The following is a 24,917-nucleotide window of genomic DNA, read 5'->3' on the forward strand; positions in this document are numbered from 1 at the left end:
CTTTCTTGCGCAAAGGTGATGCTGTGAGAGTTTGTTAGGAAATCCCAGCGTTCATACTGGAAGATATGGAAATTACATCATCCTCGCTACCTTCAACAGAAACCAAGATGGTGGCTATTTGGTTCCGTTTTTCCTAATGCTCCGGGCAGGTCTAGCTTATTCCAAGATGGCGACCTCCTCAAGCCAAACGCTATATCGGTCTCGTTGAGACCCAGGTAGGTGCGTCGCTACTCGCTCCACTCCCGTGCAGCTTCATAGCAGCTCACGCTCCTACCTTTCGAATTTGTCTTTCTGACTACGGTCTTCCTTCCCCTTTCTCCTCGCTAATTCCATCTTCCTTTCCCTTCCCGTGGCGGCATCCCTTGCCGCTTCCTCCCCTTTCCTTCCTATTGTGCTTCTTTCTCCTTGCTCAGGGTGTCGTTCGCCCCATTGAGCGTCCTGTTACCTTTCCTTGCTCTTGGATCCCATCTAGAAGACAAGAAGATTGTCCTGTTCCGGACATTCCTTCACGAGACTCGGCTTCACGGAGCCGGATTCCCTTTCTACTTCAGCTGGACAATTCGGCCAACATTTCTAAGGACTCATCACCAGACCAGCTCGTATTTTGGTATCCAAGCACATCAGGTTTTATTCCCCGCAGGGTTTCCCGAGGGTGTCACCCACGAGGCGCTTAGAGCCCATTTATCCTGGTCTCTTCAGCGCCTTCTGGGAGGCATACCACAAACTTCGATACTACAGAAACGAACTCCGAAGGGACCAGTTCTGTGAGTACTATCTGTGTTTATATTGAGAGCCTAAGAGATAGCGACGCCATGGATCAACAAGTCCAGCAACTGATAACCGCGGTTCAGACTCTCAATACCGAAGTACAGACACTGAGAAATGAAAATAATGTCTTACGCCAAAGGGTTATCCCACGGAATGAACTTCCCCCGGGACCCTTGCCGATGGGCAAATTTGATGGCAACCCAAAAAGAGGCCTTGAAGGAGTATCTACAAACCAATCTTCGTCATGGTCTTACCACGGAGTCCAAAAGTCCTGCTGGGGCATCTTTATTTTTTATTCCCAAAAAAGATTGTAAGGAGTTACGACCTTGTATAGATTACAGGGGTTTAAATCAAGTAACTCGTAAGGATAAATACCCCTTACCACTTATACAAGACATTCTGGAAGCAGTCAGAGGAGCATCCATATTCACTAAATTGGACTTGCGAGGAGCGTACCACATTATCAGAATAAAACAAGGAGATGAGTGGAAGACTGCATTCCGCTCACCCTTCGGACATTATGAATACAGGGTGATGCCTTTCGGGTTAGCCAATGCCCCATCGGTTTTTCAAAGATTTGTTGATCACCTCTTCTCTGATCTGCTCCTACATTCCCTTATCGTTTATTTGGATGACATTCTTATTTTTTCAAAAAACCAAACAGAACACGTGCAACACGTGTCGGAGGTCCTCAGACGATTACAAAATAATCACTTGTATGCCAAGCTTGAGAAATGTTGTTTCCATCAGTCCTCTATACCTTATCTAGGATACATCCTTTCTGTTGACGGAGCAGCCATGGACCCAAGAAAAGTCGAAGCCATACTGCTATGGAAGATACCTCAGAACAGTAAGGATATCCAGAGGTTTCTAGGGTTTTCCAATTTTTACAGGAAATTCATTCCAAGATTTTCTCTGATCATCAAACCTCTTACTTCCCTTATCAAAAAAGGGATTCGGTTCAATTGGACCGAGGAAGCTCAACAAGCCTTTGAATTCCTAAAAAACGCCTTTTCATCTGCTCCCATATTGAGACTTCCCGATCAGTCTCAGCCTTTCATTTTGGAAACGGATGCCTCATCTTCGGCCATTGGTGGAGTACTCAAACAGAAGTCCCCCAAAGGTCTAGAACATCCTGTTGCATACATGTCCAAAACTCTTACACCTTCTGAGTGTAACTACACGGTGTTGGAAAAGGAACTCTTGGCTGTCAAAAGGTCATGTCAAGAATGGAGACACCTTCTACTAGGGGCAAAACATCCTATTCTGATCAGGACAGACCACCGGAATCTGAGAACTTTCCAGAACTTTGAATGCCAGAACAGTGGGCAAGCCCGTTGGGCATATTTCTTCTCTTCGTACGATATGATTGTTACGTACATTCCTGGGACAAGCAACCATATCGCTGATGCCTTGTCTCGCAGTTCCGGCGAAATAGACATTCCAGCCAAAACAGAGAGGATGTTTCCCCAAACGCCATTTATTTATTTCGTGGCATCCTTGTTACGTGAAGTCCAAAAACAAAGCAAAGACGTTTCTCCGCAAGATGTGGAACTTTACAACTTCACTCAGGAGGAAGGCTTATACTACTTCCATGAGCAGTTGTTCATCCCAAATCATGACCTCAGAATGAAAATCCTACATCTTTGTCATGATCACAAGACGGCTGGACACAGAGGCATTCCCACCACACAAGAACTAATTGCCCGTTATTTCTGGTGGCCTGAAGTACGGAAGGATGTCAAAGAATATGTCGCCTCATGCATAACTTGTCTCCAATCCAAAAACCCCAGGAGATTACCCATGGGAAAACTCGTTCAACCAATGCTACCTACTCAACCTTGGGAAAGGATCTTAACGGATTTCATAGTTGAGCTCCCTCCTTCCTCCCAACACACCACCATCATGGTGACCATTGATTCTTTGACCAAATTAGCCCATTTCATACCTATGGCTAAAGTACCTTCTGCGGCTCAAATGGCTCAATACTTCCTGCATACCATCTTCCGTCTGCACGGACTACCAAAAAGTATTTTGTCCGACAGAGGACCACAATATATATCCGCTTTCTGGAAATATGTATGCCAGTCTTTGGGAATACAACGCAGTCTAACTTCTGGTTACCATCCCCAATCTAACGGCCAGACTGAAAGGCTTAACCAGTCATTGGAACAATACCTCCGATGTTTCATATCAGCCTCACAAGATAACTGGAGTACCCTACTGCCTTACGCGGAATTTGCGTATAATAACGCCCATCATTCCGCCATACAAATGTCCCCTTTCTTCTGCTCCTACGGATTTCATCCTTCTGTTTTCCCGACCACAGTGCCATCATCTACCAAGATCCCTTCTGTCGAATTCCCTGGCTGCGGACATCCAAACTGCACACGCAACAGCCCTTTCGTCTCTTTCGGAGGCCAGAGCTAAAGCCAAACAGCAAGCAGACAAGAAACGATCACAGGAATCCAGTTATCAAGTAGGCGACCTGGTTTGGTTAGCCTCAAAATTCCTTCCCAAACATTTAATACCTACTAAACTTTCTCCTCGCTACTTTGGGCCATTTACCATTCTCAATAACATTGGTAAGGTGGCTTATCGCATCCAACTGCCCCAAACCTGGAACAGAATTCATAACGTTTTTCATGTGTCTCAACTCAAGAGCCACGTTCCGGACAGATTCCACAGAAATCAAAATGCCCCTCCTCCACCAATACTCTCTCCTGCTGGACCTGAATTTGAAGTCGTGGCCATCTGTGACTCCAGGTATCACCGAGGAACTCTACAGTATCTTATCGATTGGAAGGCCTATGGACCTGCTGATCGGTCTTGGGAGCCGGCCTCTCAGGTACATGCTCCTGCATTGGTCCGGAAATTCCATCGCACTCATCCCTGGAAACCCGGACCATTGGCCCCGCGGGGGGCATACTGTTAGGAAATCCCAGCGTTCATACTGGAAGATATGGAAATTACATCATCCTCGCTACCTTCAACAGAAACCAAGATGGCGGCTATTTGGTTCCATTTTTCCTAATGCTCCGGGCAGGTCTAGCTTATTCCAAGATGGCGACCTCCTCAAGCCAAACGCTATATCGGTCTCGTTGAGACCCAGGTAGATGCGTCGCTACTCGCTCCACTCCCGTGCAGCTTCATAGCAGCTCACGCTCCTACCTTTTGAATTTGCCTTTCTCACTACGGTCTTCCTTCCCCTTTCTCCGCGCTAATTCCATCTTCCTTTCCCTTCCCGTGGCGGCATCCCTTGCCGCTTCCTCCCCTTTCCTTCCTATTGTGCTTCAGCTTCGCTGTGCCTCCTTGTTCCTTCTCCTTGCTCAGGGTGTCATCTCGCCCCATTGAGCGTCCCGTTACCTTTCCTTGCTCTTGGATCCCATCACAAAGACAAGAAGATTGTCCTGTTCCGGAAATTCCTTCACGAGACTCGGCTTCACTGAGCCGGATTCCCTTTCTACTTCAGCTGGACAATTCGGCCAACATTTCTAAGGACTCATCACCAGACCTGCATGTATTTTGGTATCCAAGCACATCGGGTTTTATTCCCCGGAGGGTTTCCCGAGGGTGTCGCCCACGAGGCGCTTAGAGCCCATTTATCCTGGTCTCTTCAGCGCCTTCTGGGAGGCATACCACAAACTTCGATACTACAGAAACGAACTCCGAAGGGACCAGTTCTGTGAGTACTATCTGTGTTTATATTGAGAGCCTAAGAGAGTTCTCCTTTTCAAGGTCTCAGCTACACGCGTCACTGGCATTCTGGCAAGTTTCCTAAGAAATGTGGTGATCTATGGTCTTCATTTATGGGGAGTACTGATTGAGGGGTGGATATAGGCTTAAGTTTGGCCCAAGCAAATCTTCTATCTCCCCTACGCCTGATCCTGTGGTATCCATTTGAGGGGCTTGCGCCGTCTCCTCTCCCCCTCTTCATCATCAATGTCTACCCAATCTGTCTCTCTGTCACTTTCTCCACTCTCGGCATCCTCAAGTATGAGATCACAACTCACTCCCTTAACAGGCTCCCTTACATATGTTCCATTCATTATCTCTGGCAACACATCTCTGCCCCTTGTCTCTGCAGTTATTGTCCCACTCGCTTTTCCCCCACATCTCTGACATCATATTTCTGCTCACCTTTTGGCTCATCTCCTTCCTCATTTTTTCAATTTCTTCCTTTTCTCTTGCCATTCTCCTGTTCTTCTCATTTAGCCACTTTACATACTCATCCCTTTCTCCTACCTCCATTTTCCTTCTTTGCCTTTCCTGTTCTTCTGTCTGCACCTTCTCTGCTGCTTCCCTCCGTTCCCTCTATTTCTCCCTCTGTGCATTTTGCTCTATCTCTTCCTGTGTTTACCTCCCAAATTCCTCCCTGTCTGCTTCCTTCAATTCTTCATACTCCACTACATTCACATAATTAATTTCTGTGAGTTTCCCGTCGAGTTTCAACAATATTTTTCCTCCTACCCATTTCTCTGGTTCCACCATAGTCTCTCCACTATCTCCATTACGTATGGGTACGCTTCTCACCCTCTGACCATCTATCTGCATGCCTCTAACGACCCGGAGCTCTTCCTCAGCTGTTCTTCTAAGCTATGTAGCCCTGTATACTCTTCCTCATCCCTTAACTGTGTCTCTGAGTTGAGCCATGCGTCATGCACTAATGGCTTTCTGATTACCAATTGTGCCCTCCTCCTACTATCATCACTTTCCTCATCAGGGGATTCATATCTTGGATTACTATACCCTCCAGTTGCTGCTTGTAGCGGGTATATTCCTGGGATGGTCTGGGCTAGTGTGCTCTCCTCATACAGAGTCGGTACTGTGAATTGTGTGTAGAAGTCTGCCTCCGCTGGTGATGGCGGAAGTGTTGGCTGTGTGTGAGCAGTGTCCTTAGAGGGAGGAGGCAGCAGCGCTGTGGGCTGCTCGCGCTCCTCCATACACATATTAAGCATCCATTCCTTCTTATGCCCCTTTGTCTCTTCCTCAAAGGCCTTCCAGAGCTCTAATATACCTAAAGAAGAACAGGGAACTTTTCCGCAATATCACCCTCAGACCTCCGCGACTCGTGTTGTAGGTACACATTTTTGAAGTGTGTACAAAGAACGGAGACAAAGCGTTCCCCTACTCCGTTTGTACAAGTGCGAGTGTGATTCATGTACACATCGGTTACTGCGCCACACTAATAATTAGATTCCAAAGAACTGTTTCTTTTGAAATACTAGATATTTATTGGTGGCCCTTTATGATAACACGTGTTTCGGCATTTAGGGTGCCTTTGTCAAGTCAGGGCAAATGTTAGTATCTGAAGTGATCATAGGAAACAAATAATATATATACATGATAGAGAGTTGTGACAAAATAAACAGGTGATAAAACATCATATTGACATCATATGATCGAATAACAATAAGGTAAAAAATTGGGATGAAAGAATAAAAGTAAGGAACAAAAAACCGTGTTCAAAACCGTATGGGTAATGGAAATTAAACACACATTATGGTACATCGTATATGACTAGGTTACAATGGCACAGGAAATAATTTATGAATTTGATACATGTCCGGGGTCACAATACCAAAGAATGTAAAAATACCGTAGAGCCATCATGTAACATTTGTAATGAATGAGAGAAGACCGAAATTGCGGATGGGGGCAGGGGAGGTATATTAGGTTATAAGAAAGAGAAAGAGAAAAAAAAAAAATAATAAACACATGAGTTGGTTAGAAATATGTGCTAAATTACTTAAGACACTTAGATATCAAAGAAATTGTGCTTACCTATCTGCTTGTTTCAAGAAAGCATAGTGTCTAGAAGACTCTCGTAGTATCGGGCTAAATCCCTTCAGAATCATGTGAAAAGTGCTTGAGAAAACAAACGGAGAAAGGTATAATATCAGTAACTTATTCTGAAAGGAAACGGCTGGTAGGTGTGCCTGTCTCATGTTGGCAGTACTCCCTGATGCGGGTGTGGCCTTCTTTTGCTGAAGGGCATGTGCGCTGGAACTGAATAAATTGGCTTAGTTTGTGATTTCATTTAACAGCCTGTCTTGCAACGTGTTGCTGGTTTCAGTGCGTGAAACACAAAAAGTATTGGTGCGATCTGATACATATCCGTAGTTGTTGTATAATCAAATTTCTTAACACTGCTTAGTAGTTTAACTTGAAGTTTATTCTAAGAGTCCCCGGCAGCTGCCGTCGTCAGGCCTCACCGCCGTAATCTGCAACGTTCACTTCTCTGCATTCGAGAACAGTAGAATGCAGAGAACCGAAACGTTCGCAGATTGACATATAACATTATTAATATACTGTAACATCTCCCTTTCTTATACACAACCAAGGAACACCAGAATATAAGAAAAATGTATATATATATCGTTTTGAAAAGGTAGGAAGGGGAATCAAAGGGTTAAAGGAAAACAAGTAGAAAAGAAATAAAAGATTGAAGATTAATCATAAACAAAACACATGTCTATGGAAATAAATCTCAACCAGTCCTACAACATAACTGTACTAAAAGGAATGCTTATCTCTACTATATATATGAAGCACTGTAGTATAAAGGATACACCCTACTGTTGATTTCATCAGCATAGCCTCCAAATTCTAATAACAACTCTGATATATGAATATAGTCAATAATAAATGAACCCTTCCTTAAAGTTAGGTACAACTCTCCTGGGTCTTGAACACTCTCCACCATTATTTCTGGAAACTCTTTGGTCCTCTCCAGTTGGTTCTTCTCCAGATCTTTTTTCTCTTCCTCTCTCATCCACACTTTGTCTGCATCTAACAAAATCATTGTCAAAATGTCTTAATTCATTTTCTTCTGCTGAGATGATATCATCACAAGACCACTTGTCTCCATTTTCCAACACTACTGATTTTCTGAGGCGCTTAATAACTTTTTGCGGGGCACGGAACTTAGACTCTCCCTTCAGAACTCTTTTGGGTTCCTTTACTCTAACCCAATCACCAGCTTTGATATTATTTTCCTTCACACGGTTATGCTGATTATAGTACTTTTTGTATTGATCTTGTTTTTTCTTAACTCTCTCCATAACCTCATCCATGTTAATGTTAAAATCTTTCCTTGTAGACATCCAAGCTGGTTTGAGTCTGTTGTTTGCAATCCTACCTCTCATTAAAGTGAATGGTTCTATACCAGTGACAGAATGGGGTGTAACCTTATATGTATCCAACGCTTCTTTCAAAGTATCTTTCCACGGCAGATTATTTGCTATTGCCAGCTGAATAGTTCCTTTTATGAATCGATTCATCCTTTCCACAAGTCCATTGCTCATTGGGTGGTACAAAGCTGTGGTATTATGTTTGATGGCTCTATCACTTAAGAATGTCTTAATTTCCTGTGACACAAATTGAGTACCATTGTCAGAAATTAATTCCTGTGGATCACCTTCTCTACTAAAGATCTCCTCCAAGAATTTTGTAACTTTACATGTCGAAACTGAGTCTTCTAAAATTCCACATTCAATCCATTTCGATGTATAATCGACTAACACTATCAAATATATTTTCATGGGTTCCAACACTTCATACGGGCCAGAAATATCAATGGCTAGTTTAGACCATACTGTATCAGGCACAGTTACAGGCTGAAGGGGTGTGACTCTTATTACTTTGCTTTTATCACTAGCTGCACAAGCAGAACATTCCTTAACAAGTGACTCTATATCACCCCACATACTGGGCCACCAATATGTTTCTCTGACTCTTCTTTTTGTCAAATCTCTGCCAATATGTCCTTCATGTGCAATGTCCATAATTCTTTTCCTCAATGCCACTGGTGGTACAATACGATCACCACGATAAACATATAAATCATCATATGATATTTCATCTTTAATCTTCTCCCACAGTTTAATTCCCTCTTGTACAATTTTCCATCCATCTGTTACAGCCTTTTTCAACATCTCTTGTTCTGGGTCTGAATTAGTGGCTGCCATCCATTCTCCTTTATCAAAACTTGGATGAATATGTGCAATAATGGAATCCATATCTTGATCCTCAACTAAACTCTCGTCACTTAGCATTTCAAGGTATTCATCCTTACAAGGCAAACGGGAGAAACAGTCAGCAACTTTGTTGGATCTGCCAGGAGTATATTTTATAATCACATTATATTGCATAATGATCAAAGTCCATCTTCTAATGCGAGGTGATGTTAAATGGGAGTTCTTGGGATTTAGTACATGAATAAGAGGTTTATGATCTGTTTTCAATTCAATGGGAACTCCCCAAATTAATCCCTTGAAATGTTCTAATATCCATTTAACACCTAGTGCTTCTTTTTCAATAGTGGAATAATTTCTCTCCGCTCCTTTTAGGGATCTTGAGGCAAAAGCTATCGGAACAAACGACCCATCATGGAATTGTTCCAAAACTCCACCCAAACCAACATTGCTTGCATCTACTGACAGCACAGTTCTGGCCCCAGGGTTGAACATTTTTAGTGTGGGTGCCTTATTGATCAGATTTTTTATATTGTCCAATTCCTTCTTGCATTCTGCTGACCAATCAAATTTTGTGCCTTTGGTCATCAAATTTCGCATGTGAACAGTTTTTTCTGCATAATGATCAACAAATTTAGAATAATACTCAGTGAGACCAAGCAGACTCCTCAGCTGATACTTATTTGCAGGATCAGGGACCTTCAAAATGGTATTAATCAGAGTTTCCTTGGGTCTTATACCTTCTTCACTGATACAGTGACCTAAATATGTAACCTCCTTCCTTTTAATTTTGCATTTCTCTATTTTCAATGTTAGACCTTTTTGTTGAATTATCTGCAGGACCCCTAACAATTTAGCATCATGATCTTCTTCACTCATGGCTGATATTAAAATATCATCCTGGAAATAATGCACGCCTTTTAGACCAGTAAACAAATGTTGCATTAATCTCTGGAACACCGCGGCTGCCGATGCCAGGCCAAATGGCATCCTTTTATATCGAAACGCCCCCAAAGGTGTTATAAATGATGTGAGGTGTCTAGATTCTTCATCTAATACAACCTGATGGTATGCTGATGACAGGTCTAAGGTAGAGAATATTTTTGCTGGTTCCATCGTTGTTAACATCTCTCCTATGTTGGGTAACGGATGTCGGTCAATCCATATGTTGTTGTTGAGATCTCTCAAATCTACACACATCCTAATGGATCCTTCAGGTTTCCTTACAATGACAATTGGAGAAAGCCACTCGGAACTTTCAATTGGTTCAATAATATCATGAAAACATAGTTTATCCAACTCCTTCTGAAGAGCTTCTCTTGTGCCAATGGGGATGTTTCGCACTTTGTGGACAACTGGCTTAGCTCCCCTCTTCAATATTATTCGATGCTTGAAGCCTTTCAAAGCTCCTATGCTATCATTGAAAACTTTGGGAAAGTTTTTCACTAGATCTTCAGCAGAATTATATGTATTGCTCATTATACTCATTATAGGCTCTTCTTCCCCTGGATGTATTCTTATTTTTAGTGATGCTTGCTCCCACCAACCAACTATTGAGTAACCTTCCTTAGCAACATAAAGTTTACAATAAGTCTTCCTTCCCTTGAAACATAACTTTACCCAAGTGTATCCAATTATGTCAATGGGAGTCTTCCCATATCCTGTAGCTTTGACAGTGGGGATATGAAGCTCCTTTATGTCCATCTTCAACACATTCTCGAATGTATTTATATCAACCATCGTGTAAGGTGATCCCGTGTCAACCATCACCACCAACATAGTATCGTTTATCGTCATGGACACCCATGAGCCCATAGTGCTCCCAGTTGTGGCAACAGTAAGTATATGTACCCTGTCTTCCATACCACTGGTAATCGCAACTAGGTCGTTTGATGTAGAGGCTCCTTCAACTGCCCCTACTGATGCCATGGTGCCTCTGTTCCATTGACCATTGTTGCCCATGTTGCTATAACGTGAATTGTATCTGCCTCTTCCTCTTGTATTGCGGCAAACTTTACCAAAATGGCCCACGTATCCACACTTGTAGCACTCTGCTGAATGAGCCGGGCATTCTTTCTCAATGTTCACATGTTTTGACAACCCACATTTAAAACACTTGTTCTGTGATCTTTGAAATGTCTCTCTGTTTTGTCTCCAATTTGAATTGAAATCTGACTTCACTACTTTTTTTACAACAGCAACAAGTGCTTCTTCACTACCATCGTATTTTCCTTCACTGTTGACATGTACAGATTTAATATCAACACTGTCATTCTTGTTCTGTATCTCCTTCATGCACTTCTCTCCAAGTTCAAACGTCCTTGCTATTTCAATAGCCTGTTCCAAAGATGGGTTTTTAGCTTGCCAAAGACGTTGTTGTATACGGTTGTCAGCTACATGAAGTACTAATTGATCTCTCATATACTCGTCGGCTACACCAGTGAATTCACATGTCGAAATGAGTCCTCTGAGAGCTGCTATATAATCATCAACCGACTCACTTTTACCTTGCTTCCTGGACAGAAACCTAAATCTTTCCAAAACAATGTTTGTTTTATTCCCAAAATGTTTGTTTAATTTTAACAACGCAATCTCATATTTCCTTGACGTGGAAGCAGAGTCTCCAGCCCCTAGTTCATTATAACTGGGCTCTGGCAAAGTCCTAAATATTCTTAAGGCTTCTGCACCTATACAGTTCAGCAAAGTAGCTTCCTTGACATCATCATTGTATTTCGCACCACCTACTGCTCTCAGATACACTTGAAAGCTGTCCAGCCATTGTTCCCAGGGGCACGTCGGATTTCCAGGCAAAGGTAAGAATTTCATTGGAGCCACAACACTCTGCATGGCCAATGATGCTATATGCACTAGTAACCAGACGGAACTCCTTTTTTTGTTTTATCTTTCTTTAGCTCCTCTGCTTGTTTATGTTTTTTTTTTTTTTTTTTTTTTTTTTTTTTTTTTATAGTGCAATCCCCATTAGTTTTTTATAAGCACTGCTGCACCACTCATACAGCCATAACACTGGACATATCCTTGCTTGTCGTTGCAAATGTTCCTTGAACTATATTTATTCAAAATCTTCAGTCCCAGCACATTTCAATGCAATCCTTGCATGTCTAGCTTCACAAAGGCTCTGCATCCATTCTTCATGCAGTTGCCATGGTTACTTTGCTGGATTATACAAAATGGAGGCACGTTCACTCACGTTGTTGGGTCCTTTCCTCTAGCAATTCATACACGACTCGCTTATACAGCCGTTGGCAGTCCGCGCGCACATTCACACTTGCGGTATTCAAACGATTCTCATATAAAGCACAGAGACAAGTAAATCTCTTTTGTCTCCCATACCTGTCACGTCGCTTTTGTTATCTTGAGGATTCAGTTATACATATTATCCTGGAGTTCGTAGTGGTGTACTGCAATCATAAATAGATGTGCGCATCCAGTCGGGGACTCTCATCGAACGTGCCGCTAATCCTCGTCGCCATTTGTTGTATAATCAAATTTCTTAACACTGCTTAGTAGTTTAACTTGAAGTTTATTCTAAGAGTCCCCGGCAGCTGCCGTCGTCAGGCCTCACCGCCGTAATCTGCAACGTTCACTTCTCTGCATTCGAGAACAGTAGAATGCAGAGAACCGAAACGTTCGCAGATTGACATATAACATTATTAATATACTGTAACATAGTATCGGGCTAAATCCCTTCAGAATCATGTGAAAAGTGCTTGAGAAAACAAACGGAGAAAGGTATAATATCAGTAACTTATTCTGAAAGGAAACGGCTGGTAGGTGTGCCTGTCTCATGTTGGCAGTACTCCCTGATGCGGGTGTGGCCTTCTTTTGCTGAAGGGCATGTGCGCTGGAACTGAATAAATTGGCTTAGTTTGTGATTTCATTTAACAGCCTGTCTTGCAACGTGTTGCTGGTTTCAGTGCGTGAAACACAAAAAGTATTGGTGCGATCTGATACATATCCGTAGTTGACATTACATGGCATTGGTATTGTGTCTAAGCTCCTAATGTCGTGATGTAGTTTTGACGGTGTATAATACGGCCAGTTCCTACGAAAAACAAATAAAGAGCTTTGTTGGGTTGCAAACCCGAGCGTGGTGTTACATATAAACCTGATACACTTCTATGTGGTCCCTGAATGTGGTTCGGCGTGTGGCACGGACCCTTTGCTTAATGGTAGCACTATGTGGGTGGGCTTGGGCTTACCTGGAAGTATCACTTCTCCTGCATCACGCGTCGTATTCAGGAAATGTTCGTCAATCCCCTGACCTAAGTTGTGTTCTGGCGTTGCTATGGCGATCAGGTCGTCCTACCTCTGTTTCTATAATCGGCAAGGCTGTCGGCCATGTTTTGGGACAGCATACTGTTTGACTATAGTAATTACGTCTAACTGGTAAAAGTCGGGCATTTTAACATGCCGTGTGATAGATATGTGAATACTAGAGACTGGGTGCCTGGTTGAAGCAAAGATACACTAAATTCTCCTAGTCACATAATTCGGGGACATGTTTGTGTAAGGTTGTTTGGTAAACATCTATTCCAAACGTTCATAGTGATGTGCCCTTATACAAAAATAGACCCCATTGTTCAAAACATACTCCCTGCAATCTGGGCGCTGTCCTGTCTTGGTTTGACAGGCCAGTGTTCCCAGCGTATTATGGGAAATGTAGTCCAAATTGCGCGTTCATGTGATATAATTGCTGCCATGGGGTCAGTTATTATTATAGATCTCAATGGTGGGATAGATAATCATAGGTTACATAATTAGTATAGCATGAATCTTTACATATTGCACAGTTCTACATGATTACATGTATGAGATTTGTGGAAATACAAGTAACATAACTATTAATGCAAATTAAGTGATTACATTTCCTTATAGTACAGTTCTCTGGGGGAGATGCCCTGTGTTCTGTTGTCTGCCAGTTCTTTCATGGTATGCACATCTTCTCCGGTCGTGCATGGCGAAGACTTAGATTTATCTGTGTGCACTCTCAGTCTTACATGGTCCTAGAGGTTGTTGTTTTCAGCTAGCATTGGGTTGCTTTAAAGTTGTACTTCATGTTTAACATCTGGGTGATTCTTAAAGGGATACTCTAGTAAAAAATTTTATTTCAAAAATAGATAGGCCACATTAAAAAAAAAATACTAGCATCCTCCGTTTTAAAACTTCCTATGTAAAATTTTGAGCTATTCAAGCTCAAAATTCGAAAAAGCAAGCACAGGGGGGCCGCCATTTTGTGAAATGGAGGCCCTCCTGTACTGGCTTTTGCTTTTGCGGCACTAATGAAGGAAAAGCCAGCCAGCACCGGAGACCCAAAGTGATAGCCACAGCAGGCAGAAACACACGCGGTTGTGTTGGAAAACGCTGCGGTTTTTCGTTCCAAGTTTCTCAGGCTCCTCCGAGCGGAGCCTGAGAAACTTGGAACGAAAAACCGCAGCGTTTTCCAACACAATAACATTGTATTTATGTTTGCGGTCGCTTCAAAAGCGACCGCAAACATAAATACAACGTTTTTAAAGCTGCGGTTTTATTTCTAAGTTTTCCGGGCTCCTCCAGCCCGGAAAACTTAGAAAAAAAACCGCAGCTAGTGCTTATTTTTTGTAAAAAAAATAAATAGCACTTACCGAGATTCAGCTGCAGCTTTCCTGCTCTGGTCTCCGGTCCGCGTCCTCCGAGTCCCGGCACTAATGAAGGGAAAGCCACCCAGCGGTAGACTTTGTTTACTACAGCTGGCTGGCTTTTCCTTCATTAGTGCCGCAAAAGCCAGCACAGGAGGGCCTCCATTTCACAAAATGGCGGCGCCCTTGTGCTTGCTTTTGAGCTTAAATATCTCAAAATTTTACATAGGAAGTTTTAAAACGGAGGATGCTAGTATTTTTTTTTTAATGTGGCCTATCTATTTTTGAAATAAATTTTTTTACTAGAGTATCCCTTTAAGTGTCATAAGAAATAAGACATGTGTTTAGACCGACTCCCACGCACCTGAAATGGCTGATGAGTTTTGCCTCTTCTTGGCGTAGAAGCAGTTCTTGGTTGCCTCCTCTGTGTCCCAGGGCAACTCTTTTGAGACCAATAAATTTGATGTGTTGTTTGTCACCCATCTGGTGAAGGCGCTGCAATGTTTTGCTAGAGGCAGATTTTTATCTTGACTCCCGATCACTGATAAGTGTTCTCTAATCCTGAATTGAAGTTCTCGAATTGTGCGTGGCGATGTAAACCTTACTGCAAATGCATATGATTGCATATATTTCCTTTCTTTCTACTCTCATTCTCGCTCCCTCAGATCCACTGATCTCTTCCTACTCACAGTACCTCCTTCCCCTTGTGCTTCCTCTCGTTTCCGTTCCTTTCAGCTTCTATCCCTCCATCACTGGAACTCCCTACCTCTCTCCATCCGTTCCATTTCCTCTTAACCCTCTTTCCGTGCCTCCTTGAAATCTTTCTTTCTTCACCCCCCGCCCTAACTTCCCTCTTTCTCCTATTATCAGGCCGATTCATGGAATGAATGTGCGATTAAATTTTCCGCGGAAGCGCGCAAAAGCATGCGAATCGCAGCGCAAGTGCGAAAATTGCAGCTAAACCCACGCACAGTGATTCATGGGAGTCCGTGTGCGTGTAAATCCATGGATGTGCGTTAAAATCCTGCGTGGCGCACGCGGGCGCACACGTCATCAAACAGCGTGCGCTACGTGCACAGCAAAAGCGCACTTAGCGCAGCGCACACAACAAAAGTAGGCGTAACACGGAGCGGAACACGCAGAATGGGGAACAACGCGTGAAAATGTGGGCGTTACGGGGGAAGTACAGGAGGCAAATGCGCGGAACGCCCACACGCGTGCCTACAACACATATTCATGGAATCGAATGGGGCTAACAGGCGTGCCAAAAAAAGACACGCTAATCCAGAAACATGTACGCCAGCAGGAAGCAGGCGTACGTGGACCCACGCAGCATAAAAGTACGCGGAAACAACAAACAAGCTCTGACGCTACGATGAATATACCGTTCCTCACAGCAGTGGTCATGGGATACCGCAGGAGGAGGAGGAGGATAGTCAGGGCCAGAATTTTTACACCCAGAACCAGCCTTTTTGGGATGCCTGATGACCAGGTGTATGGGAGGTACAGGTTTCCACCTCACATAATACTCGACCTGGTGAGTGAGTGGGAGGATGACCTCACATCGCCCACCCTGTGCTCCCAAGCACTGAGCCCCTTGGAAAAGGTGCTCAATGTACTGCACTTCTTGGTTACTGGGTCATTTTAGCGGTCAAGTGCCATAGTGGGGGGGGTGTCACAGGCCATGCAGTCACGCTGCCTACACCAGGTCTTAGCCATCATGACTGCACGCCCCTCAGTCCGCAGGCACATATACCTGCCCAGAACACCGGCAGAAAGGCAGGCTGTTGTCCAGGATTTTTACGGGGTGGCACACTTCCCCAAAGTGCTAGGTGCCATTGATTGCACCCATGTGCCTCTACGTCCTCCCGGGGCATCAAAGTACATCTATAGAAACCGCAAGCACTGGCATTCCATCAACGTGCAGGTAGTATATGATGCCATGGGAATCATCACCTCAGTATATGCCAACTAACCATGGTCCACCCATGACAGTTTCATATACAGAATGTCAACCCTAAACCGGGACCTAGAAGCTGGGCGGCATGGCGATACATGGCTGCTTGGTGAGTATAAATGCCACTGCACATGCATGCATGTCAGATACTGAGTAATGTCACAACCCCACTAATGATACCCATCATCACCTCCCCAGGGGACAGTGCCTACCCTCTGAGCACCCACATTATGACGCCAATTCGGAACCCTACACCATCTGAGGTAAGACACAACACAGCCCATATTGCAACCCGTGGCATAGTGGAGCGCACATTCGGAGTGCTCAAGTCACGCTTTCGCTCCCTTGACCGTTCTGGTGGGCAGCTGCTTTACGCTCCCCCAGTAGTGTGCAGGATCATAGTGGCAGCATGTGTCCTGCACAACGTTGCAACACGCCGGGGCCTGCCGGTGGACATGGTGGTGCCCCCACATCCCCAACCACATGCACGGCCGCTGCGTATGGGAGGGGAAAGGGCACGTGGTGAGGCAGCCCGTATGCAGCTGGTGGCTAATTACTTCACCTAAAATCACACCTCTGTGGAGTGCACACAGCCCTGGCACATACCAGCTGACAATCAATGATGATGACATAAGGGACAGTCAACTGTCACAACCATACCAGCCTGAGATTGGTCACCTGGAAGTGTTACATTGCGTGCATCCCTACCTACCCAAAGACAACCAATGCTGTGTCATTAAAAGACATACATTCATGCTGCATGAATGACTACCCCCTAGCAAAATGCAACATGAAAATAGCGCCATGTCACCCAACCCCTCCCCATCTCCGCCACCCAGCACAGCATGGCATGTCATGCAATGTGAAAGCAAACAAAGCAATGCACAAGACCTGACACAAGTGTCACAAAGTGCACTGTCCCAAATGGAAACAGCCCACAGACAATATGCTCCCAGTAATCAATAACAAACAGCACACATGACCAAATACTTACCACCAACACAATACATCAACACAGCATGAAACATTGCAAAAACATGACAGTACAAAGTCAAAGTAGTGGTAGTCTTACAACCTGAATAAGTCAGCACATCAACCCCTTCCAACTGCAGAGTGTTGCTGCCACGCAAATGTGTCAGTGTACTGCATACAACATGAACTCCATCTGCAAAGGAGACGGCCTTGTGAAGACATGAAGAAGGTACCTGCAAATTTTGAGGAAGACATGGATGCACAAGCACTTATCAATACACCATGCAGTGTTCAATACAACAACAATACCCACTAGGGATGTCCACACAGTATTGACTACAGACTACCCACACAGCTCATGGGAGCCCAATGTCACCGTGTAAGTCACTGTCACTTGGTCACACCCTTTGCAAGCCCATGGAAAAGAGAAGCATGAGAGGTGTGTGTGTCACAAACCCAAGCATCTATCCCAAACTCAGGACAAGCCTGCATGTGCCCAGCCGGAATACACAGTGGATGCCCACGGGAGACACACAATGCAACACACAAAAAAATGGCCATGTGGGGGCCAGGGGATGGGGGGGCAACCGAGGAGGTTCGAGGACAGGGTGCACACCAACACCCACCTGCGTGGATGTTGGGGAAAAAAAATACCTCCAGGGGCTCATGGCCTGCACGGCTATGCCATTGTGGGAGAACTGCTGTCAGTCTCTTCACCCTCTGCTGCTGCATCAGGAGGTGGTGGTGCAATGGGAGGCAGCCCACGCAAAGACCTGGTATGGTCCTCCATGGCAGCAAGCATGCGGGTCTGGAAGGTCTGATTCTGGAGGATGATAGTGCGGAGATCCCCATGCAGCACCTCACGGTTGCCTGCATTTCTACATGCATGGCCTCGCGTGATGCCCGGATCTCCTCACGGGTTGCCTGCAGCTCAGCTGAGAGCGAACATGTGAGCTGCTCCAGCTGCTGTTCTGCCCTAAAATTTCGGGAAGCCTCAAGTTCAAGCAGAGTCTCCCTGATGTTATGGAGTTCTACCCTCAGGGCTTCCCTGTGGCCCTGTGACTCTATTGATGTGGCTTCGCGCAGAGTCCCCAGTGCCGCCCGTTAGTCCCTATTGGACGCCAACATGTCTTCCCTGTGTGATTGGCAAATGGATTCTGTTGCCTGCTGTTGTTGCTCCATCTGCCTTTCAGGGGGGATAATGGAAGTGGCCACCCTCTCCATTGCCTGAGCCATCATTTCAACTGATGCTGCCTGTTGGGTTGCCATACCGTACACAGAGTTTTCCCATACAGTATTGCCTGGTGGCGCACGGCCACCGCGTCGGCGGGCACCACACCTGTTTGGGGCAAGGCGATCTGCACCTTGCTGTGCTGGCACTGCCTGAGGCTGCAGGACTGCATTCCACCTCTGATCTGCTGGCCCAGCATCCGTAACCGCCAAAGGCGGACCTACCAACACTGACATCCCCATAGAGGGTTCTACCCCTGGTGCAGGTGGGTTGGACAGAACAGAATCCCTGCCAGAAGCACTCACCTGCGACAGCACATAAGTCTCATCATCCGATTCAGCACCTGAATAGAGGTCTGGGGAGGTGCACCCAGAGACACCCCTGGACAGTATGGTCTGCAGTAACAAAGGGTTTTCACCCACCACCACACCACATCCTCCACTGGTGCTCGGTCGTGGCTGAGATCCCTCCTGGGTCTGCACCATCTCCTCAACCTCACCAGCATTGCGTCATCACCTGCAAAAACATGAAATACAACAAATGCAAACATGCATGAGCACCATAGCACACACATAGGCCTGACAAGACAGAGATCCTTTACATGATTTACACATGTCCCACATGACTATAACCCTGGCATGCATGCACTGTCAATGAGTTGGAAGGGGAGGGAAAAAGCAGACACTGAGGACACCAAGATGGAAAAGCAACACACTTGCTGCATGGTGGGTAGAACTGGCATCACACATTAGCCTGTGAGTGGCATGTCCAATACACATACATGACACATACCAGAACACAGATGGCATGTAGCATAGCCATGGTACATTAGACAACTACAGCGATATGTCAGTGAATGAGTACTGTCACCCATCCATGTGAGATGGACATGATGAGATGAAAAATGCTAAATAGCGTGGCAAGAGATGCATGTGCCACACACTGAAACACATCCAGTGTACAATAATACAGTGATTGTAGGCAGATGTACACATCAATGGTTGGTCACTTTAACATGACAGCAAACAACTATCATGTTCCACATTCAAACAGGCCCCAAAAAGTAATGTGAGCAGGCCAATACTCAATCAACCTGAATGGTCTAATCATTCACATAACAAGGCAACAAATGTGGGCCAATGTGGGGTGTAATCAATGACAGAAGCATGACGCATATGTGGCAGTATGGCTGAAAAATGCTTAGCAAAAATGGGAGAATTGAAACAATCAGCCAGAATGAACAGTGAAAAAATCTGAACAATGTTGTTGCAAGATGACAGGTCAAGGGCAACTGCAGTAATGTGGCGCTAATTGGCTACTGTGGGCAGAAGGGATACTGTCATACCCAAATCCAAGGCACGTGAATGTATTGGAGTAAGCACATGGGTGACCCATACCACTCTGGAGTACACACCCTCACCTGGCACTCAATCAGAACCCGTCACCCAAACAACATACACATGGATTACACACACGTGCATGGGCACTCACCGGACAATGCGTCGTAATCAGGTAGGTCTCCCACGCCTTGGATCTGTTCCTCTGTGACGAAGGTTCCAGCAACAGACTCATGTTCAGTGAGTTGGTTGTCCTCTGGTGGAGACCCACCGCCAGTCACCAGAGTAGAGGCATGATTTGAGGCCAGCTTGTTCTGTGCTCTGCGTTTCAGGTCATTCCACCGCTTGTAGCAATCATCAGCTGTGCGCCTCACAAATCCAAGGGCACTAATGTGGTCCGCGATGGTCTGCCAGTGTGCCCTACGTTGACCAGGTGTGGTCTTGCACCCTGCAGTCACCACCATTTCGCGGCTATGTTCCAACACATAGGCCACAAGTGCATCAAGTTCGGCGTCATTAAAGCTAGGCTTCCTCGACGTGCCGGAGTGTGTAGCCGTGTCTGGGGTCTCAGCCTGTAGTGCCAGAGCACCCTTCTTCTTCTTTTTCAAAGGTGGTGCGGATCCTGGGTGGCTTACGCCGCTCTGGTCAGTAGGGGCAGAAGCGCCGGTGACTGTGTACTAGGAGTGTTGCGAAGGCACAATGACCATAGGTCTTGGTGCAGGCATTGGCTACAGGGTGATGTTGGCAGGGGCAACGTCGGTCTGATGGACCTGGACCGACACTGTCCCGGCTGGGAGACTCAGAGCTGGGGTGGATAGAGATGCAGCTGCCCCTGCAGCCTCCCCACCCTGCCTAGATCCACGTAGCCTGGTGACAACAACTTTCACCGCCACACGTGGCTTAGACTTGCTAACTTGGATGTCAGCCTGGGAGTCTTCCTGTGCCGGTTCAGGTGCCACAATGGGCCGGTCCAACAAGGGCTGAGCTGGGATGGTGTCAGCTACTTTTCCCACAACCATGGGGGGGTGGGGCATGGGTGTCCCTGATTGGTCCTCCACACATGGGGGTCTAGGGGCACCCTGCAAATCCTGGCCACGTCCCCTACCGCGCACACCACGCCCACCTTTTGAAGGTCAGCCACCTTTGCCTCCCTTACCGCTTGGTCGCCTCCCAACCATGGCACTGATGTTGTTGTGCGTATGGGAGTAGCAGCAAACTATTGTCCTGGGCAATTGGGGGTGAAAGGGGTAGGGTACTAGATATAATTCGTACCCTAGTGCTCTAGCAAGGCTTTCTGTGACCCCTGGGGGAAGATGACAGGTCACACAACGCACAGGCACCCCGAAAACAAAAATGAACGTGCACGCAACCCCTCGTAGACCACGTGCGTGGAAAAATGAACCCGCACTACGCTGTGGCACCCAGAAACTAAAAAATAAGCGTACGTGTAATACACGCAGCCTACAATGACCTCTGAAGGGGTACACGACAAGAAGTACAAAATTCACCCACTCGCTCTACACGAAAAGCACGTACAAGTAAAAGGCGTCCTACACGTACCTTTTAAACCGGCCCACACGTACAACGTCACTTACCCGTGTATGCGCTAAGGCCCTTTCCTCCAATTACATGAGCTGACACTCGGACGTGCAGTTTTTGCACGTATACGATGAACATGCACCCGTGTTGAGGGAAACGCCCTTGCGCGTCACGTCACAGACGCGCTTACGCGCTAAAGGGCCTTTGGTCCAATGAATTTGCATACATGCGGTGTATTCACGTGCTGATTCACTATGCCGACGTCACAAGGGAAACGTCCGCGCGCATAACGTCATAGACGTGCTTACGCGCTAAGGGCCTTTCCTCGAATTACACGCAGACCTGCAAGATTTTCACGTGCCAAATCACTCCGTATCAAGCTGGCCACGCAACAACACACGGAAGACCACACTCCTGGCCAGAAGGCCGAATTACTGCCCCCCAGAGCCCCGAGCACGCTCGCACCTGTCATCTGCTGCTGCCTGCCTGCTGCCCACGTGCCCTGCTATTTGGTGCCTGCACGTCAGCCAGGGTTCCAGTTGCTGTGTCCACCCCTGCTGGAACAGAAGACTCCCGACTGGGATACCATCGTTCCACAGCCCAGCCCCAGGACCCAGTTGCCCACCCACGCCTGCCTCGGGGGTCGCCATGTCGGGGCAAACACCATCTGAGACCACTGGCGACCCCCAGCCAGAGAGGCAGAGGGCCACCAGCTTCAGTGTGAAGGAAGTTGGTGTCCTAGCGGAGCATGTCCTATGGCATTTTGATGCCCTCTTCGGAACATCACGCGCCAACAAGGAAGGACGGGAGAGGATCTGTGACGACGTAGTGGTTGCCATCAACGCGGAGGGGGTGGGAACCCGCGATATCAAGCACATCAAGAAGCGCTGGGAGGACTTCAGGTCCAGGACCGTCTACAAGGCCCGGCGCCTCGCGGAGGGGGGCCGGGTCAGCATGAGTCATTCCAGATGAGGGTCCTGGAACGCGCATGCCCAGCGCTCCACGCCCAGATCCTTCGGAGGAAGACCCGTCTGGAGTTGAGTGGTAAGTGGCCAAGCATTGGTGTGTGAGACAGGGCATGTTGCAGTGTGCTGGTAGTCATCATGGTCATGCATGTGAGACCAGTAATGTGTGAACCACATGGTTGGTCCATGTGTTACAATGCAACATGGGGAGCTGTATGCCAAATGTACACATGAAAGCATGCCAGTCTCTGTTCTTGGACATGGAGAGGGTGTGAGGGATGGGTGCTGCTGTCATGTACATGTATGGTGCACATGTGTGTGTGTCTGAGAAGTGTGTGTGTGACTTTGAAATGCCATGGATGCATGACACATGTCCGTGATGATGTGTACATTCACTTATGGAGTGCGGTCATAGTTGTATGCACTGTGTCTATCCACTGTGTCTGTGGTGTGCAAGCCATGATGCATGACCCTGCGGTGATGTGTGTGCATGGGATCAGTGTGAGCCATGATGCATGTGAGTTTGAAGGCAACATTTTGGTTAATAGAGGCCCTTGTACAAGGATGCTGATGTTGATTGCAGGCGCAGTGCCTGTTTCTGCATGTGCGTTGCGTGCATTCACCCATGTGTTGTGGAGGGACAGGATGGAAGTGACGTTTGACACTGCCACTCATGTGTTATTGCTTCCTGTCTAGGGGAATATTGTACTGTACCCTGATGCTTGTGTTCTATGTCTCCCTCTATGCAGCGTCAAGTGAAGAAGAGGGCGGAGATGGCGCTGTGGAGCCAAGCGGCGGGGATGCCTCCACCGGGCAGCGACGCAAGGCCCAGTCACCCTCCCAGGACTTGCCATCATCCGGGAGCGATGGGGCTGGTGCCGCGTCTGCCACTACGGCTGTGGCGGAAGGGCCGGGTGAGCCCCCACAGGGGCTTGCAATGGCGGAAGACGGTGCAGAGACATCCAGGTTGGTGGTCTCCACAGAGGAGGAGGAGCCAGCTACTGAGCCGCACATGGGGCCTGGTGGGGGTAGTACCACTGGTGCAAGTGGTGCAGTCCAGGGCCAGGGTGAGGAGGCAGCAAAGGTCACTGCAGAGGGGCCTGTGCATGTCGCTGTCCTTGACCCTGTGACCGCACCACCATGCACCAGCAGGGATTCCCCGTCCCAGGCCCGTCCGCATGTAGGGGAGAGTGCCATGTCATCTGCCTCTCCACTACCTGCGGACGAGGGGTCCCATGAACGTATGGGCTCCGTCCTGATTGGTGTCGCGTTGCACACGCGTGACATTCGTGATGACGTGCGTTCTTCCTGGGCGGAGAACGCACGCCATTACGAACAGCACCGTCACGACGTGGCACTGTTAGGAGGGGCCCTGGCCGGTGGGTTCCTACATGTGACGCGCACTCTGGCGGACCTCTCCTCCTCTGTGGAGACTATGCGCCAGTCGTTCTCCCTGCTTCCGACCCAGATTCAACCAGGGCCCCCTGTGGACCTGGCCTGACCAACACAGCCAGCTTGGTGGAGATCCCATCCCTGCCACAGTCGGGAGTCGGCGGTCCAGCAGGGGTGGACACCACAACTGGAGACCAGCTGATGGAGGATGTGCAGGCATCATCGGACAGGGCACATGGACAGCAGCAGCAGCAGGAGCAGGCTCTAGGTGGGAGCAATGATGGCTCGGGGCCATCGACATCAGGGGGGCAGGCATCGGCCAGAGGGCAGGAGGACCCTGAAATGGTGTGTCTTTCGTGTGGCTCCGGTTGGGCCAGCGTATAGGTGCGGAGCGGCGGCAGGCAGAAGAGGCGCGGCTCACCATGGTCAGGGCGGAGATCTCCATGCATCAGGCGTTGAGACGGGCAGAGTGCCTCGAGGCGACTCGCAGGGAGTTGGAACAGGCCATGAGTGCCTCCCTGCGAGACCTCGGGGCCAGGACAGAGGCCCGCCTCCAGCAAATAGACATGGAGTTCGATGATGCCCTGGCCGAAAACATCACTGAGTGAGACGCAGGACTTGCCCGCCGCCATTGTAAATAGTTTATAGTGTTAGGTTTCCTTTTCTTTTTTTATTTTGGGGCTTTTGGACTATGCCCCACACTTTTGTATATAGTTTTTTGTTAGGTAGGTTATTAGATAGGTTTCATTTATTTAATTGGGCTCATGGACCCTTGATAATTGGATTGTACATAGTTGGACGTTGGATTTATTTGGACATTTTAATTTCATTTCACCATGGATCAATGGATTTACCTTTTTGCGTTTCATTTGGATTTGGTTTGGTGGACCGAGAGTTTTGGCCATTTTTCTTTTGGATTGCTTGGGATTTTTTGAGGAATTAATTTTTTTATTTGGACATGCATTTCATTTCATGTTTGCCATTATTTTATGCTTTAATTACTTTAAATTGATTTTCATGTTAATACATTTTGATGTTTTACTTCAATGTGTGGGATTCGCTCATTGGGTTCATGCATGTCAACATGTGGGTTTACTCAATCAATGGCAACCAGTGTGTGTGTGTGTGTGTGTGTGTGTGTCGG

At 46.8% G+C, this 24,917-nt stretch overlaps 1 protein-coding gene and 1 long non-coding RNA gene across 2 annotated transcripts in view; one reads left to right on the forward strand and one right to left on the reverse strand.

Annotated features, from left to right (window-relative positions):
* The window catches only part of LEKR1 (leucine, glutamate and lysine rich 1), a 1,355,278-nt gene that overhangs the window by 374,796 nt on the left and 955,565 nt on the right, over positions 1–24,917 (forward strand). The gene's annotated exons all lie outside the window — the stretch shown is intronic.
* Positions 5,979–6,641, reverse strand: LOC138491739 (uncharacterized). Its single transcript, XR_011276077.1, has 2 exons — positions 6,553–6,641; positions 5,979–6,288 (listed from the first exon to the last, which is right to left on the reverse strand). It is a non-coding gene; the product is annotated as an uncharacterized lncRNA (long non-coding RNA).

The sequence above is a fragment of the Ambystoma mexicanum genome, chromosome 10, assembly GCF_040938575.1.
Source record: "Ambystoma mexicanum isolate Mex_15411 chromosome 10, UKY_AmexF1_1, whole genome shotgun sequence".
NCBI classification, from domain to species: Eukaryota; Metazoa; Chordata; class Amphibia; order Caudata; family Ambystomatidae; genus Ambystoma; species Ambystoma mexicanum.